At 43.8% G+C, this 20326-nt stretch overlaps 1 protein-coding gene and 1 non-coding gene across 2 annotated transcripts in view; one reads left to right on the forward strand and one right to left on the reverse strand.

The window, feature by feature from the left end:
* LOC126457270 (protein takeout) overlaps positions 1-20326 on the forward strand; it is a 71060-nt gene that overhangs the window by 11554 nt on the left and 39180 nt on the right. The window lies entirely within an intron of this gene.
* Positions 6976-7050, reverse strand: Trnar-gcg (transfer RNA arginine (anticodon GCG)). The gene has a single exon. It is a non-coding gene; the product is annotated as a tRNA-Arg (tRNA).

A 20326-nucleotide genomic window follows, 5' to 3' on the forward strand; every position in this document is an offset into this window, starting at 1 on the left:
CGTTTTCACATAAACAAATCATAGCCTTGTAGAGTAAGGCTTTCCTGTGCTGAAAAAAGTGTACAGTACGGTCTTCTATTCAATGTTTGTGGAGTACGGATTTTCTCGTCTGCTATTTCGCATTTTTGCCTTCTTCCTATCCCCTCTGTCTGTTTCATTTTCCACTCGCGAGGGAAAGATATGAGTTTTCCGTTCCGTTAATTTCGCAAGCGACGCCGGAGGGTCAGATCGGCGGCAGCCGGGCGTAATGTGTGTGCGTGTTTCCTCACCCTCGTCGTTGGCATTGGCGCGCCACGGCACCTGTTTGTCACGGCAGAGGAAAACTCCGCGTCAAAACAACTCCGCTCTGCCGCTGCAAGTGATCTGCGCCCTCATATTAAGGGCGCCAACAGGATGTTTCTGGCTTGAGCCTGCAGGAGTCCATTAGTAGTATGTCTTAGCAGCATAAAACCTTCTTCCTGTTTTATAAAGTTAGAATTTCACAAAACACAATATCTCCAATTACAACTTCCAACGAAATCAGTACAACAATTCTGATATCAGAGTGGATTTCAGTATAATTTTAATGAATGAAGTGCCTTTACATGCTACACATAGCTTCGAATACGAGGGGCGTTCAGTAACCAATGTAACAAATTTTTTACTCGGACAGTTTCGGTTGAAAAATACGGAATTCTTTGTGGGACATCGAGGAATATTCCTGCTTCAGCCCCTGTAGTTTCATGAAGTTCCAATTGGTGGCGGCGCTATATGTAGCCTTCAAATCGGCGTTTGTAACGGAAGTGTGTGCCAAGGAGAGAGCTGTAATTAGGTTTCTTTGGGATGAAAACTAGAGGATCTCAGGTAGTCGTAGGCGCTTGCAGAATGTGAATGGAGACCTGGGAGCATACAAAAGCACGGTGAGTGGTTGGGCGAGGCGTCTGTCACCATCGCAACAAGGTCGTGCAGACCAATCTGATATCACACGTGGCGCCCGGACGCACACACTCTCGGGGAAATGAAACTACTTCAGTGTCTCCATCACCACAAGAATATGCAAACGGACTTCTCCTTCTCCATGACAACGCAAGGCTAACACATGTTTGTGCACTCGAGAGGAGCTCACAAAACTTTGTTGGACTGTTCTTCCTCATCCACCCTACAACCCGATTACCGCATCTTCCGACTTCCACTGTCTGGCTCAGTGAAGGATGAACTCCGCGGGAAGCAATACGTGGATGATGGGGAGGTTATTGATGCAGCGAGACGTTGGCTCCAATCAGTAGAGTCCTGCCATGAGAGCGTACAGTCCCTGCCGGTAAGGCCATCGCATTGAACGGAAAGGGCCTTGAAAATAGGGTTCTATAGCTAAAAGAGTGGGAAATAATGTTATGTATTGGTATCCTCAATAAAACCAACTTCCTTTCAGAAAAAAATGTGATGCATTATTTATTGAACGTCCTTCATACCTAGTCAGCAATGGATAATACATAACTGGTAGTTCCTGCTAGAAAATTGGTTCTTGGTAAGATCCAATCTCCTTGACTTGGTTCCGCTTCATAATTTCATTTGGATGCTGAGACTATGTCTTCGACTGGGCCACAGGTGGTTTATTCAACACACCTTTATTTCCGACGATATCGCTTCGAACGACGTCTTAAACACTGCGACAGTGGACCACGTTTCTTTCTTTCTTTCTTTCTTTTTTTTCTGCAGAATACCGAGACCGCAATCACTCAACTCTGGCAGTTTCCCTATTTACTCACGATTACTCTATTGAAATGAGTGCTGTCAGGCACGCTAGAGGGACCATGACGGTACTGAATGTACATACAGATATAGTGAGCAGACCAAGTGAGAAAATACATTACTTTGGTCGTGACGCCAAGAAATGGTATAAATTATGACCTGCGGCATCATCCCGCCATTTTGAGAAAATGTGCGTTTTCCTCAGCAGTGAACAACGACGAGTTAACAGTCACTTAGGAATAGGACAGTTGTTTGTTAGTAAATGCAGATCCTGGTGTTCGCCCAGAGTATATAGCGGTAACTGCAACATGATAGAAACATTAGTTTACTGCGAAAAGAAAAAAATTAATTAATTTAATAAATTTAAAAAATTAGTCAAATAAAACTTTCCCAGAATTGCTAAGCGTCAACATGTCAGATGAATGTATCAAAATCATTAAACGTAAGACAACTAGGAGCTATTGGTACTAAGGCTATCTTGAGAGTAAAAAATGTAAACAAAATGCTGATCTAGAACTTGTCACTAACTGCAGATCCTTGTCACCATATCATTCAGAAGGCAGTCGTTAAAAATATGTGAAATGAAGGTACAAAGTATGTAACTCTGCAACCAAACATCTCATTGATGTTCACAGGAGAGTCTATGTGGGCGCACTGTAAACGGCTTCCACTTCACATATCTCATTCGCAATATAACTACTTTCGTTTCCTAGAAGATATCAAGCATATCAGATGTGTACATTTGCTTGCTTCGTCATACGCCGCTAGAAACCCAGCTCTGCATCTACAAAGAAGGTACTCTTCGTTTGTTGCAAATATACCGCGTAATTCGCTTTTTAACGCTTATACGAGGATGCACTGAAAAATATTGCTTCCATTTCTTTCTGTGAAAACTCAGAGCTTTCCAAACAACATAAACGTTATTAACATTCTACATCCTAATTCTCCACGCCTACATATTTATTTCTTAACATAGTCACCCTGGCGACGAACACATTTCTCCCAAAGAGAAACAAAGTTGTTGATACCGTCGCTGTAGACTGTTTGAGTTTGTTGACGGAGCCACAACCTCATCTCTGCTTGCACCGCTTGATGACTTTGAAATTGAAGACGTCAAAAGTGTTCTTTAAGTTGTAGAATCGGATGAAAATCGGATAGGGCGTAGTCGGGACTGTATGGAGGATGACCGATGGCAGTGAACTCAAGGCGTCGGCTTGCTGCAAATGTCGCAGCGCTCGTGTGAGGTCCGGTACTATCGTACAAATCCAAATGTTGGTCTACGTGTGGAAGAACTTTTCGAATTACAGCAAGGTGTTTCGCACGCAACGACATACGACGAGTTACGTCACACACCTCGATTTATAATCTACCATGTGGAGCCGCGTCTAGCGGCAGAGGACGGCAGCCGGCCAGTATGGCAGTGCGGTTCTAAGCGCTTCAGTTTGGAACCGCGTGACCGTTACGGTCGCAGGTTCGAATCTTGCCTCGGGCATGGATGTGTGTGATGTCCTTAGGTTAGTTAGGTTCAAGTAGTTCTAAGTTCTAGGCGTCTGATGACCTCAGATGTCAAGTCCCATATTGCTCAGAGCCATTTGAACCAACCAGAGGACGGCAAATATGTAGACATGAAGAATAAAGATATGGAATGTGAGTAACGTTTGCTTTATTTAAAAAACTTTAAGAGTTTTCACATTCGAAGGCGTTACTTTTCAGCACTCCCTCAAACGTGAAGATACGAACCGCATTAAAATGGAGGTAAACATGCAGTATCACTGCAACACAGAATCTTCAAGGAGTTAACACCCATCCCGTTCTTTGGGGGAGGGGGGAGATAAGTGCGCCGCTGTACGTATCTGCGCTGTGTAGGTAATGTTGAACGGGGAGAAAAGCGAAAGTAAATACCATGAACAAAAGTAATTCAGTAGCAAAATCCAGATTCCATCAAATGCAGAAAACCTTCTCTTACGGGTCTTATGAATGTTACAGCCATTTGTGGAATGTATTTGAGGTTTACGGATAGAGCATTAGTACTTAAACTGTTTTCAGACACACATACACACACACACACACACACACACACACACATACACACACAAATGATCGCGCATGTGCGTACGCACGCACGCACATTATATTGCTATTCCGTTCAAAAACAGCCATTCTGCATGAATGCGGGTAAAAATGTGATAAAGGAGCCATCACAGCGTTTGCTTGTAGTAATTCTGGAAAACTATAGGTCACTTAAATCAGAGATGATCCAACATGACTCATCATAAGTACGGTTTTGTATATCGCAGTAGAATTTTTGCGAAATCTCGAAAGTAGTCTCCCTGAAGAGGGTAACCTCATAAGAGTAGATTAAAGCAAGCTAGTTTTATTTAGTTCAAGACGTGGTCAGTAAAATTCTATTGGAATTGACTTAGCTCATGTATTAGAATCTTTTTCGTTAAACCATTCTCTATACTACCATATGAAAAGAACAAAATCTTATACATTATGTGATTTCCACTTCATCCCGATAACATATTTTTCTGCGTGGAAGCGACAGCATGTGTCCTTTGTGCTGCCCGAGCAACGTAATACCCTGTTTTTATATAACTCAGAATGCCATATCTAGGTTCAAATTGTGTAATAATTCCGCGTTATGGGCCTTGACGTACCGTAGTGACCGACCGACCGCCGTGTCAACCTCTGTCAGTGACGTCATTGGATGCGATGTGGAGCAGCATGAGGTCAGAATGCGTGCTGTATCCTCTTTCGGACATAGTCGAAAGAAAAGACACCACGCATTGATATGATTCGCCTAGTGGGCAATAGATCCACCTTCTTCAGAGCGAATGCACAAATACGTCCGACCTCCTATGAGAATCTCAGAGTACCGAGCATGGGGGAAATGGACAGGGACTTCGGATAGGTGGCACTCGATGGGATTACGTTTGTGGCGTGCTGAGATAGTCCACGCAGCTCTAATAATGCTGTGTCCCGGATGGCGCAGTGAATAAAGCAAGTTCCAAGTAAGGTGGAGATCCTGGCTTCGAATCCCGGTCCAATACAAATTTCCACTCATATGTTATCGGGATGAAGTGGAAATCACATAATGTATAAGATTTTGTTCTTTCCAATGCGGCTGAAAGCCGTGATTCCTTTCCTTTCTTCGCCTCTCCACCTTCAGTTTACGTACAACTTCTACAGACCCTTCCGATAAGTGTACGCCTTGTATCTGCCTTCACAATGGCTAGATTTAATAGCAGTATTGTCCAAGAACCTCCATCACATCTTCTTGTCCATTTTTGCACTTAACATTCCGTTTATTTATGTGCAGGCTGCACGTAATTTTGGCCATCTTCGTCTCTCTCTGCATTTCATAACAATGCATGATGAACGTGACGTCTCATTAGACGCCTGTGTCGCCTGGGATTTGAGAGAGTTTCCAACTACTGTGATACTATGAATGATTCATTCGTTTTCAGAGCTTTGTATTTTTCAAAGAGTTATATGTACAGGTATCATTGATGCATTAACAGAACCAGGAACTCACTTCGCAATCCGCAAATGTTCTATGTGGGCCCCTCTGGCCACATGACACACGTCCAAACGGAACTTAAGTTCGTTCCATTACTTTGCACCAATAGTATCTCACTGGTCGCCGCAACAACTTTGATGAGATTTGTGAACTGCTTATGTGTTCTTGCCAGTGAGGGTACGTAAACATTGTCCTTAATATACCCACAAACGAAAAATTCACTTGATGTTAGGTTAGATATCTTGCGAACCATGGATGAAGAGTATCAGACGGATGCCATATTCCTTGACTTCCGGAAAGCGTTTGACTCGGTGCCCCACTGCAGACTCCTAACTAAGGTACGAGCATATGGGACTGGTTCCCAAGTATGTGAGTGGCTCGAAGACTTCTTCAGTAATAGAACCCAGTACGTTGTCCTCGATGGTGAGTGTTCATCGGAAGTGAGGGTATCATCTGGAGTGCCCCAGAGAAGTGTGGTAGGTCCGCTGTTGTTTTCTATCTACATAAATGATCTTTTGGATAGGGTGGATAGCAATGTGCGGCTCTTTGCTGATGATGCTGTGGTGTACGGGAAGGTGTCGTCGTTGAGTGACTGTAGGAGGATAGAAGATGACTTGGACAGGATTTGTGATTGGTGTAAAGAATGGCAGACTTGGTGGTAGGGAGGGTGGGGGCGGAGGGGGGGGGGGGCGGGGGGCAAGGAAACAGATCCACATCATCTTCACCATTACATCCAATCCAACGAAGCACAAGGTCGTCGTTAGGTAGCGACTAACATCGATGATCCAATGAGTGGGTGCCTCGTCTTCTTGGAAGGCAGTCAGTTGTGGAAACAACTACAACTACAGCATATCGCCGTATGAGGTGCCCGCCACAGTGTTTTCACAGAAGAAAAACAGCACAGAAAGCATTAACCATCGGCGAATCTCGTTCATGCGCCACAGTTTCATGAGGATGTTCAGTGACCTACACTCTCAAACTGCGGCGGTTAACCTTTCCAGGTAACTGGAAGGTTGCTCCGTCACTGAATACCAGACTGGAGGTGAAATGTTCATCCTCAAGTGCTTCGTGAAATGTGATGCAAAATTGAAGGTAAAGGTCATAATCTTCCGGCTTTAATTGTTGCACGAGCTGCGCAGACGGTGCGGTTTGAAATACAACCACCGTCTCAAAATCTTCCACACATTTTGTTGCGGTATTCCTAGTTCTTGGCTTTCGCGGACCCCTGATTTTTTTGGACTGCGTGCGAAACTTTCCCTCGCCCCTCCACGGGTGCATCTGGCACGGTTGGTCAACCGGTACTTTTCCGTTTAGAGAGAAAACCAGTGTCCATAAACTGCCCGCAACAGTGCATAATGCTCTGTTTACATGGAGGTTATTTTCATAACTCCTTCTGAATGAATCCTTCAAAGCTGTAACGAATAAACAAAACGCGTATGCAACACACAGAAACTCTTTTCTTCCTGTGTCGCCATTTTGTCAAGCAGTACTCTCCTGAAGCCAACTCGTAGGCACAATGCAAACTGGCTGAGCTTACCGTTCTGTCCATGCATCAATATTTTATTTGTACATGTAATACTTTGGAAAATGTAGAAATATGAAAAAGAGTGAATCATATACAGTAGCCTTATACATCTGCTACATCATTAATGTATCCAGAATGAGATTTTCACTCTACAGCGGAGTGTGCGCTGATATGAAACTTCCTGGCAGATTAAAACTGTTTGCCGGGCCGAGACTCGAACTCGGGACCTTTGCCTTTCGCAGGCAAATGCTCTACCAACCGAGCTACCCAAGCACGATTCACGCTCCCTCCTCACAGCTTTACTTCTGCCAGTATCTCGTCTCCTACTTTCCAAACTTTACAGAAGCTGTTCTGCGGATCTTGCAGAACTAGTGCTCCTGAAAGAAAGGATATGGCGGAGACATGGCTTAGCCACAGCCTGGGGGATGTTTCCAGAATGAGATTTTCACTCTGCAGCGGAGTGTTTCCAGAATGAGATTTTCACTCTGCAGCGGAGTGTAGTTCAAATACATTACTTTATTCTTGTTTATTCATCGGTCATTGGTTATGCCACGAATATGGACTGCATGTCTCAATATTAGGTCTGCTCGTGCGCCTACTGCAACAGCACGTTGAAAGTCACTTTTTAAATCTTGATTAGCTGCCATTGTAGCAGCAGGAACCGATCCAACAACTGCCCCACGCACTTTTTGTCCTATATACTCGTTGCCGACCGCAGCGGCGTATTCTGCCTGTATACATATCTCCGTATTTTACCACGCATGCCTATAGCAGTTTCTTTGGCGCTTCAGTGTAAATTTCAACCTGATACAGTCGGTTTGACAGATAGAGAGACGGACGGACACCAAAGAGATGGTATAAGGATTCCTTTTTTATCGATTGAGGTACGGAACTCTAATAAGAAGTTTAAAGGGCAGTTAAGTTTCCTCAGCCTCACAATTAAAAGGGTCCAGGAAAGCTACCAACAATTTTGGTAGTTTCTTCGTAATCGAGAGCAGACTGCCGACTGGCTGCTGGCGCTCGTCGCAGCGCACGGTTCACACGGTTTACAAAGCGACAGCCCAGCCACCCCTCGCTCTACAGCAGGTTTCGCGAGGCGAAGACGCAGGCGCCCGCGAAAGGCGTGCTGACGTCAGAGGTGCGGCCGCCTTTCCAGCCGTGCAGAGCGGCCGGAGTGCGTTCGTTCACCCGCGCCCGCGGCAGAGGCGAGCAGCGGAGAAAGTGAAGCCGCGACGCTGGCAGGCGCCAGACCGCCGAGCGACCGCGATCGGCTTGGAATTTCCCCCGACAGTATGCGTGTCGGTGCAGATACGTCGCGTCTCACCGGAATATTTCCTCTGCTGTACGCTCAACTGCAACTTTCTGCTTCCTGCTGCTTCTGCTCGGCAATGAAACTGCTACATCGCGGTGTCACTATATCACAGACCAGAAAGCAACTCAAGTAAGACACGTCGGTAATTTAAGTCAAAGCGAAATGAAAATAAAAAAAAGCATTGAAAAAAACCGTCAAGTGATTTGTGAAATAATTTGTCTAAAAGTAGGAGATAAAACATATTCGACAGGAAACATTTCACAGTACGTGCAATGAAATTCGAAATCATGAGTAGCAAATGGCACTGATCGCCCAAGACATTAGCGATGCACAGAAACAGCTAGAAATATTACAAGAGCAGGCATAGGATTAGAAATTTCATTTGAAAAAACAAAATTTATGACTGACATCAAAGATGCACCTTCCAATTTCAAAACTGGTGATAACTACATCTCTCGAGTAAAAGAATTTAAATATTTAGATGAATGGATTGCAGAAAATTGTAATGAAAGGAAATCTGTCAGACCAAGAGTCCAGAAAATGGAGACGGCGTTTCAGTTTACAAAAAACGTTTACAACAAAAGAGTCCCTCGTGGAACTGCAAAATACGACATTACACAACAGTAATTAAACTCGAAGCTCTCTACGCATCTGAGACACTAAATCTTCAACACAGAACACTAAAAGGGAATTGGAAGTGAAAGAACGTAAAATAATGAGGAAAACCCTAGGACCAAGAACTAAAGATGGTTTGCATTATCCAAAACCCAATGCAGATACATATATAAATATATCTGCAAAATAACAGACACAATGCGCGTGAGAAGAATCCAATTCATGGAGCATTTAGAAAGAATGGACTCAAACAGGTTAACGCACAAAATCCATACCTTTTTAAAGAACAAAACTACAAAACCGAACTGGTACAAACAGACGGAAAAAGACCTGAGAGAGTTAGGGTCTCCATATCTACATGACAGAAATGAAATCATAAAAATCACAAACACATGGGGTTTTGAGGAAGAAGACAGAAAAACTAACCGACATATGTGGTATACACAGCGAAAGCTAGCCCATTCGTTGCGTTTGAAGGAATACTGCGCGAAAAGGAAGGCCAACAAATGTTGATTATGCGTGGTCCTAAGTGATCCATCCGCGAAGAAGAAGAAGAAGAAGAATAGCAAAAGATCCTACACTGTCTACATACTCCTGAGGTAATAAAAGTCATAGGATACCTCTTAATACCGTGCAGCGCCTCCTTTTGTCCTGTGTAGAGCAGCAACTCGACGTGGCATGGAGTCAGCGAGTCGTTGGAGTCCTCTGCAGAAATTCTGAGTCATGCTGCTTCCGCAGCCGACGATAATTACAAAAGTGTTGCCGGAGCAGCATTTTGTACACGATCTGATCCCTCCATTATTTCCGATAAATGTTTGATGGATTCATATTGGGCGGTGACGGTGGCCAAATCACTCGCTCTAACAGTCCAGAATGTTCTTCAAACCAATCGCGAACAATTGCGACCTGGTGACATGGCTTATTGTCATCCAGAAAAATTCCATAATTGTGTAGGAACATGACGTCTACGAATGGCTGCAAATAGTCTCCGAGCAGCCAAACATAATCATTTCCAGTCAATGACCGGTCAAGTTGGATCATACGATACAGCCCATTCTATGTAAACACAGTCCATACCATTGTGGAACCACGACCAGTTTGCACACTCCCTCTTGACAACCTGGGTTTGCGCCACACTCGAGCCCTACCATCAGCTCATACCAACTTAATTCGGGATTCCTCTGACCAGACCACGGTTTTTCAGTCGTTTAGGGTCCAGCCCATATGGTCACAAGTCCAGGAGAGGCGCTGCAGGTGATGTCGTGCTGCTAGCAAAGGCAGTCGCGTCGGTCATCTGCTACCATAGCCCAACAGCCCCAGATTTCGCCGCACTGCCCCAACGGATACGTTCGTCGTTCGTCTCACATTGATTTCTGCGGCTGTTTCATGCAGCGTTTCTTGTCTGTTAGCAATGTCAACTCTAAGCAAACGCCGCTGCTGTCAGTCGTTAATGAAGGCCGTCGGGCACTTGTTGTTCGTGAGAAGATATAATGGCTGAAATTTGGTATTATCGACATATTCTTGACACTGTGAATCTCGGAATACTGAATTCCCTAAATATTTCCCAAGTAATATCCCATGCATCTAGCTCCAACTACAATTGCGCGTTCAAAGTCTGTCAATCCCCGTCGTGCTGCCATGATCACGTCGGAAACCTTTTCACATGAATCACCTCAGAACAAATGACAGCTTCGCCGTTGTGTAATTTCTAGGGAGTCTTGTTTTCGAATATTTGACCAAAAACAACCCACAATGTTTACTTTTAACTGATTCATGATTCATCAGAAAGCAAAATAGCTCCAACATCTCCTACGAAAGGTACAAATAAGACCAATTTTCTCAATACTTATTTTCTAAGCCAACTTAAAAATCGGGTGGTCCAACCTGACCCATTCTAGTGTTGAACGGCGCACCGTACCTCTTCAGTTTTAGAAATCATGCTTTTTGTATTTCTTCCTTTCCCTTGTACGCTTCCCGGCAGAGCTTTCGTACTGAGTTATGGAATTCTCAGACGCGCTCGTTCCACCGGTCGTTCTCCTTAGAGCATCTTACATGATTTTTTTTAACTTTTTTAAATTTTTTTGCTGATTTCCTAAACGTAATGGCCTCTATGACTGAGCACAACCTAAGCAATTCTTATATTCCACTATACTTTATTTCTCTCTTTTTACATCTTCTGCGTTTATCGATGCTACGCGCATTCCTCTTCATTACTTTTACTAACAGTGCTATCTACTCCGAAATGTACACTCTCCATTTTAACCACATTGTCTGTCTACCCTCACCCCTCTCCCTCCTGTCCTAGTTACACCATATCTCTTCAACTACCTTCCGCCATTTACATCTTGTAGGTTTTTCATGGCTTCATCACGTCACTCATTTCTTCAGCACAGTGGGAAATCTTGCTTCTTTTACCCATTGAACAACTAATCCAAACAAAGAAGGAAAATGTTGCGTTTTCCTTCATTGACGTATAGAACGTAAGCAATAAAATAAAGAAATTCAATTTCATCAAGTAAACGCTTTTCTAGACTGTTCTTCTGCGTTAAGGGAAGTTGGCTCAAGTTGCATTGCTGGCGTCAAGCGGGAACTCGCTTTGGGTCCGTAGTGCCAGATCGGTGCAAAAAGTATATGTTCTTTCCAAAATTGGACGACTTCTCTAATGTAAAGTAAATCGAAAAGTAAGTGGCCAGTTGTCCTCTGTTAGCAACATACAATTTGCTTACTTTTCGCGCAGACCATTTAACTACATTATTAAAGTCCAGCCTTATAAGACCCCTCTCTGTAGCAAAGACAGCCTGTTCGTTATATACACAACATATTCAGAACACCTTTTGCTTTAGATATCCGAACAGGTGAAAGTCACACATGCTAAATCTGACCAATAGTGTGGCTGTCAGAACAGTTAGTACTTCAAATCCTTCAATTTTCTAATGGTCAAAGCACTTTGTGTGTGACGTATTGTCGTCAAGAAATATGATTCTGATTTATTTTCCATATATATATACATATATTGTTGTTTCAGAACACCTGCATACTTCTGGTCAGTTATTGTTGTTCCCTTTACAAAGTTATGAATAACGAAAACACTTTTTGCAGCCCATAGAACACTTGACTTGAATAGTGATCAGAGTAAAAAGATATCCATGATAAGATTAGCTGACAATATTGCTATCCTCACCAAAGAACAGAATACGAAGTGAGAATAAACGAAAAAAGACAGTAGAGCAGCAGCAAACATGAGAATAGCGATAAACTTAATATTAATATTGGATATTACTATGCAGACGAATTTAAGGAATTCTACTACGTTGGATGCAAAATAAGCCATGACGGACGAAGCAAGAAGGCCATAAAAATCAGACAAGCACAGGCAAAATGGGCATTCTTGGCCAAGAGGTGTATACTAGGATCAAAAATAGGCCTTAATCTGAGGAAGAAATTTCTGGTTATGTACTCGTGCGTCTGGAGTTGAGCACTGTATAATAGTGAATAACGGACAGTGGGTAAAACCGGAACTGAAGAGAATAGAAGAATTCGAGATGTGTTGCTACACAAGAATTTTGAAAATTATATGGACTGATAAGGTAAGGAATGAGAATTTCCTGCGCAGAATCGTCGAAGAGTACGGAAAACAATGACAAGAATAAAGGACAGAATGATAGGGCATGTGCCAAGACATCAGCAAATAATCTCCGCGGCACTAGACGGACCCATAAAGGGCAAAGACTGTAGGAGAAGACAGCGATTGGAATACATCCAACAAGTAATTGAGGACGTAGGGTGCTGAGATAAATAGGTTGGCACAAGACAGGAATTAGTGGCAGGCCGCTGGCCATAACCTTTTGACAGATGAAATACACTTATAGGCTGATCAGCCAGAACATTATTACCACTGAGCTACTGTCGATGTAAATCCGTCCAGGTGACAGCAGCGTCACCTGGCGAGGAGTGACTGCCAGTCAGACACACGCACGGTGCATGTAGTACGAATGAGTCGGTCGATGTGTAGAAATGCGGAAGGCGCCCGATCTATCTGACCGAGGACACATTGTGATGGCCCGAATGTTCGGCACGAGCATTTCAGAAACTGCACTACTTGTCGGATGTTCAAGGTGTGCTATGGTTAGTGCCTTCAACACGTGGCGAAACTAAGGTGAAACCACGTCCAGACATCGTGGAGTTGGGCGGCCACCCCTCATCACACATGGCGGACGCCATGGGCTGGGCAGATTGGTATAACAGGGCAGACAGCGAGCTGCGGTGGAACTAACATCAGATTTTATTGCCGGGCAGAGCACAAGTATGTCTGAACACACAGTGCACCGACACACTCCTATGGACGGGCCTCCGCAGCCGACGACCCATGTATGTGTCAATGTTAACACCACGACATCGGCAACTACGGCTGAAATGGACACGTGGCCATCGGCACTGGCCGTTGGCACACTGATGAGTCCACGTACCTACTTCATCATGCCGATGGGAGGGAGTGAAGCCGTCGTCTTCCAGGGGAAAACCTCCTCGACACCTGTACTGCAGGACGGAGACAAGCTGGCGGCTGCTCCATTATGCTATGGGGAACAATTGCGTGGGCATCCATGGGTCTGATGGAGGTCGAGCAAGGCACAATGACGGCCAAGCAGTATCGTACACTGGATGCAGAACACGTCCAGTCCTTCATGGCGATCATGTCTCTCGACTGTGGCGACATTTTTCAGCAAGATAATGTGCCATGTCACAAGGTGAGGAGGGTGATGGCGTGGTTCGAGGAACAAAGTAGCGAGTTCCAGTTGGTTTGCTGACCCCCCAATTAATCAGATCTGGGAAATGATGGAACGTGGCGTCAGAGTTCATCGCCCTCCTTTGCACAATTTACGGAAATTAGGTGACTTGTGTGTGCAGATGTGGTGCCAACTCCCTCCAGCGACCTACCAAGGCCTCAATGCTTCCATGCCACGACGCGTCTCCGCTGTTATCTGTGTCGGAGGTGGACGTACCGGCTGTTAAGTAGCTGGTCATAATGTTCTGCCTGACCAGTGTATAATTTTGGTGCAAAGGCTGCCAGTTTCCATCCACAGTTTCGGACGGTGTTGCAAATCTGGCACTTTTCTATACAGCTATGGACCAATACACATTTTAGTTGATACTACCTTTGATGTACTACCCCGAAACCACTTGTTTGTCTTCGTACAAAAGAACTTCACCCTTCCGCGCCCTTCATTACCGAAATCTACGATTTTTGACGTGTAGAAGTTGCAGTAGTCCTATATGTAGAAGACTCAACTTCTTGTGCTGGCTCTTTACATCAGATGAGTTGTTAACATGATACAATACGCCTAAAGCACGGAAAATCTACAAGTCGGAAGAGAAGTAAATCGATAAGTAAACGCCTCACGATGACTGCAGCAGAAACTCATTTCGATATGCAGTACGTATTTCGTAGTAACATGGAGACGTAGTTTGACTTAGTGGAGAGCTGTTGCATGACGGACAACGGGAAGCAGCCTTTGGAATAGGAGGGCACCGACTGCGCGGCGGTCAAGGACGCTGAATCACTGGGCCAAGCCGTGCCTGGTGAGGCAGGCCGGGCCCGGCACGCAGCGCGCATGCGCCGCAGCAGCATTTCTTACCAGCCAATCAGCCAACAGGTAGGCTTACGGCGGAGGCTGCTCACCTTCGGGGCTCTGCGTGTCCCAGGGTGCCGCTGATAGGCCCGCGATGGAATTCCGAGGACACTTGATCACGGTCAGCTTTATCTACTCCCCATTTCAGTGCATTAGCCCAAGAATTCGAGCCAAGCCGAATAGTAAAGTACACTCTAATAAGCACCATGAATGATTTATCCGTATGGGATGGAAATTGGTAGATGACATGGACATGTACAGACAATCAAATGATTGCAGTTTCAGAAAGACTGCTAAAGAGAAAGAGCTTTAAAAACTGAGCAAGTCAGTATTGCTCTACCTCTGGTCTATATGCAAGCAGTTACTCGGCTTGGCATTCATTTATAGAGTTATTGGATGTCCTCATGAGTGACATCGTGCCAAATTCTGCCCAATTGGCACGTTCGGTCCTCAAAATCCAGAGCTGGTTGGAGAGCCCAGCTCCAAATCTTCTCATTCGGAAAGCGATCCGGCGACCTTGATGGTCAAAGTAGGATTTGGCAAGCACGACGACAAACGGTAGAAACTCTTAACGTGTGTAGGCGGGCACTATTATGCTGAAATGTAAGCCGAAGATGGCTTGCCGCGAATAGTAACAAAACTGGGTGCAGAATATCGTCGGCATTACTTCTGTGCTCTAAGAGTGCCATGAATAACATTCAAAGGGGTCCTGCTATGAAAATAAATGGCATCCCAGACCATCACTCCTGTCTGTCGGGCCGTAAGATTAACTGGACCGTCTCCAGTCACGTCTTCACTGGTTCTCGTCACTCAATTCGAAGAGGGACTCGTCACTGCCGACAGTTCTATTCCAGTCAGTGAGATTCCAGGGCGAATATGCCCTACATCACTGCAAACCGTCTTGCTGTACGGAGGTCAATGGTAGCCACCACAAGGGGTGCCTTGAGGTCAGCGCGCTCTCTGTAAACGGTCCCAGCGATCAATGAAGCGCCACTTGCACGCCGGATCCATGAGCGTGATGAAACTGGGTCTCTCAGAGCCTTTATGGTGATTTCTCGGAGTTCACGGCTTCCTTCTTGACGTTTTGTTTGGGCATAGTTTACCCATCGGTTCCAACATTCTCCAATAGTGACATCACTCCTGTTCAGATGTCGAGCGTTCCACCGATTATTTCAACCGGCTTATTTGAGCACAACTGCACGTTCTCTCTGCGAGTATTGTTCACGCACCTGTCTGCGAGGTATAATTACCGTCCAGCCGAGTACACGGAATGAAATTTTCAAAGACTGCATGCTGTCGTCATCCCTGCAACTTGCGCGATGAAATTGCGCTGTAGGGTCACACGTGCATCCATCGGCGGTTAAAGTTTATAATTTTGTATTTTCCGTTGATACTTGTATGACTACCAACTTGAGACCAATTTTGCATAACTCCTTCGTGGTGCGTCTTTTTTTTCGTTTTTTTTTTCTTTTTTTTTCGTAAGAGTGTATAAATTTCTCATCAACGCAAGAGCTAAAACTATGTGTGCGTAGTACCCTAGCTTCTTTCGTATACTCCAGTTACTAACTTCACTCCCGTATTGTGTTTGACATACTGACAATGATGCAAAGAAAATCGCTATAGGTTTACGGTTTACAAGGAAACCACCATTTTATTATAGTTTAGCGGTGCCTGCACAAAAATTACACAGCAGTGGGGAAATACTTTCGGCAACACGTAGGTGACTACTTAACAATTTCACCATAAGAATACGAGACAACTTACAAGCAATAAGAAAGTTTGAGATTTAGCGCCTCGTCGACCACCGTGATACTGCAGACTGAGCAGAAACTCAAATTGGGGAAGGAAATCGGCAGTGATCTTTCGAAGCAACTATCCCAGCATTTGTCTTATGTAGTTTAGCGAAATTACGGAAAACCGAAATCATAGTGGCTGGGTAGAAATTCCAACCGACGTCCTGCCGAATATGCAGGGGATGAACAAAAATATCGAAGCAGCAAAAGCACATTGCTACGCCTAACATGGTACACACATTCAAAACAGCTTCCAGTCGTCTCGGAATAAATTAATATAAGTCCCGAGTGGTTAGCCTCAGTGAGTTGTTTGCCAATAATCGTTCAGAGTGTACTGTTTTCAATTCGGTGTGTTTGATAAGCCATATCTAGACCTGTTTGTATAGATGTACTATCTGCTATGCTTGACGAGTTACTTCTACTCCCCTACCTTCGTTCGCTGCTAGTATGAGTGGTCGTCTGACTAAATTCTTCACACGAGTTGTATGTATACAATGGATAAGAAAGAAGAACATACACTCCTGGAAATTGAAATAAGAACACCGTGAATTCATTGTCCCAGGAAGGGGAAACTTTATTGACACATTCCTGGGGTCAGATACATCACATGATCACACTGACAGAACCACAGGCACATAGACACAGGCAACAGAGCATGCACAATGTCGGCACTAGTACAGTGTATATCCACCTTTCGCAGCAATGCAGGCTGCTATTCTCCCATGGAGACGATCGTAGAGATGCTGGATGTAGTCCTGTGGAACGGCTTGCCATGCCATTTCCACCTGGCGCCTCAGTTGGACCAGCGTTCGTGCTGGACGTGCAGACCGCGTGAGACGACGCTTCATCCAGTCCCAAACATGCTCAATGGGGGACAGATCCGGAGATCTTGCTGGCCAGGGTAGTTGACTTACACCTTCTAGAGCACGTTGGGTGGCACGGGATACATGCGGACGTGCATTGTCCTGTTGGAACAGCAAGTTCCCTTGCCGGTCTAGGAATGGTAGAACGATGGGTTCGATGACGGTTTGGATGTACCGTGCACTATTCAGTGTCCCCTCGACGATCACCAGTGGTGTACGGCCAGTGTAGGAGATCGCTCCCCACACCATGATGCCGGGTGTTGGCCCTGTGTACCTTGGTCGTATGCAGTCCTGATTGTGGCGCTCACCTGCACGGCGCCAAACACGCATACGACCATCATTGGCACCAAGGCAGAAGCGACTCTCATCGCTGAAGACGACACGTCTCCATTCGTCCCTCCATTCACGCCTGTCGCCACACCACTGGAGGCGGGCTGCACGATGTTGGGGCGTGAGCGGAAGACGGCCTAACGGTGTGCGGGACCGTAGCCCAGCTTCATGGAGACGGTTGCGAATGGTCCTCGCCGATACCCCAGGAGCAACAGTGTCCCTAATTTGCTGGGAAGTGGCGGTGCGGTCCCCTACGGCACTGCGTAGGATCCTACGGTCTTGGCGTGCATCCGTGCGTCGCTGCGGTCCGGTCCCAGGTCGACGGGCACGTGCACCTTCCGCCGACCACTGGCGACAACATCGATGTACTGTGGAGACCTCACGCCCCACGTGTTGAGCAATTCCGCGGTACGTCCACCCGGCCTCCCGCATGCCCACTATACGCCCTCGCTCAAAGTCCGTCAACTGCACATACGGTTCACGTCCACGCTGTCGCGGCATGCTACCAGTGTTAAAGACTGCGATGGAGCTCCGTATGCCACGGCAAACTGGCTGACACTGACGGCGGCGGTGCACAAATGCTGCGCAGCTAGCGCCATTCGACGGCCAACACCGCGGTTCCTGGTGTGTCCGCTGTGCCGCGCGTGTGATCATTGCTTGTACAGCCCTCTCGCAGTGTCCGGAGCAAGTATGGTGGGTCTGACACACCGGTGTCAATGTGTTCTTTTTTCCATTTCCAGGAGTGTATTATACCAAAGAGCTTATTAATTTCGTGCTGTTTGTGTTCCTACAACACTAATTCGTTGTGTTGTTTCAACATGATAAAGCATCTTTAATAGAGTATAATACGCTCTTCCTGATATTTCAAGATTTTAAACATGGCTGCAACAGCAACTGTTGAATTTCTTCACGATAAAGGATATTATACCAAAGAGCTTATTAATTTCGTGCTGTTTTTCCTGCAACTGTTTTTGGCTGTCATCGTTTATCTTCCTGATATATCACTTCTGCCATGTCCAGCAAGATGTCCGAAAATCTCTCCCACTAAAAGCGTGTGGGACACCTCTGAAAAGAAAATTGTGTAAAGTAAACTTTCATTATTTGGTCCTTGCAGCTTATCTGTTTTCCTCAATTTCCTTTTCTTTCTTACAGGTATTATGCCCACGATTACCTGTAGTTATTCTTTTATTCCTAAATTTCAGTTTATTGCAATAACCTCAAATTTATTAATTCTCACATTTACATTGCAATTTCTATAAAATGTTATTGCATCATTCATAATCGCTTACAGGGGAACATTTCCAGGTATAAATAAACTATCTTGATGAAACTTGGTAGGTATTTAGAGGGATCAAAATAATACAGTGCTGATGTTTTCGTTTTTGTCCACATTCACTTTTAAGGGATAAAACACACGCCACAACGTAATTTGGCTCATTAGCTTAACAGGGAATACCTTTGAAACCATGATACATAAAAAAATCTTGAAATGTAATTGACATTATTGGCAACTCTATAATCAACTTCGTAAAACTTTCAAATTTTCAGAAATACCCCACTAGCATTAATCAGTTCTGGAAAACGAACCTGTAGTTACAGATTAATTTAAAGAAGCTTTCAGATCATATCCATCTATGTGTAATAAAGATGTACACAATGTATTATCAGAATATTTTCAACATACCCAATTAAAATATCTCAGCATTCATTATTATTCTATATTTTAACTTATTTTTGTTTTATGTTTTAAATCGTTATTTCACATTTTGGATTAATTTTTTTTAGTTTACCATTCAGATAGATAAATTTTGATAGTTTAATATTACAAGTGATTCATTATTTAAACGATTTTCTGGAAAGAAATGATTAAAAGTTAATGCTTTTCAACACCACGCACATAAAATGAATAAAATTTCTTCACATAATATGTCGACAGACAACACAACATAAAACAAAATACAGCAGAATTCTCAAATTTTATCAGTGACAAAAACCGTTTTGAGTATCATGTTCACTGTTGGAAAAACTTCGTGAGAAGATTTTCACAAAGAGCACTGCTGAATGGTTATGTCAGTCTCCACTTGAGAAACAATATAATCAAGCTGCTGTCATTAGTACATAAAAAATTCTCTTTGTCTGGCTTTTCCAGTGTACTGAAACATGCCTGGTATGATCCAGAATATTTAGAGAATTGCCCACCACAATTTGAGAATCCTACTGGATTTTGATTTACATTGTGTAGTCCATTGCGTATATTCGTTTATTTTTATGTGCATGGTGTAGAAGAAACAATTAACTTTTAAACATTTCTTTACAGATAATCATTATTGTAATGATTTTGTACCATAATCATTCATTACTCATTATTTTCAATTAACAAAGTAGACATATGAGGAATGGTAACCTAAAAAACCAAAAACATGAATGTTCAATGTAAAATAACAATTTAAAAGCTAAAAGAAATATAATTATATCAGATAATTATAATAGTAATGAATATTGATTTATTTTAGATAGGTATGTTTAAAGTTTGCCATAATCATGTTATGTATTGCTTATTTTTCAAAAATGGTATTTGAGAAAAAAGTTTTACTATACAACTTCATGTGCTGTTGAAGTTTCTTTAATTCATGTTGTAACAAAAGTTTTAGAATTAATTAATGGTACTGGGATGTTTTCGAAAGTTGTAAATTATTTCAAAAGTTGATTAGACATTTGGCAATAATGTTAAATACATTCAAACTCTTATATAAAACACATTTTGTACATATCAAAGATTCAAAGACACTTCCTCTAAACCTAATATGCCAAATTATCTTTTGAGGTACGTTTTACCTAAAAAATTAAAATTGGTCAGTAACAGAAGAAAACATATTGCATTAATTTTACTCCTCAACGTACTCATCAAGTTTCATTAAGATCTTTCATTTACAACTGGAGCCATTCTCTTGTCTGGAAGAAAGTTTTGTTTGAACAGAAGTGAGCAGTAAGAATATAAATGGTGTTCACC

Source organism: Schistocerca serialis, chromosome 2 (genome assembly GCF_023864345.2).
Source record: "Schistocerca serialis cubense isolate TAMUIC-IGC-003099 chromosome 2, iqSchSeri2.2, whole genome shotgun sequence".
NCBI classification, from domain to species: domain Eukaryota; kingdom Metazoa; phylum Arthropoda; class Insecta; order Orthoptera; family Acrididae; genus Schistocerca; species Schistocerca serialis.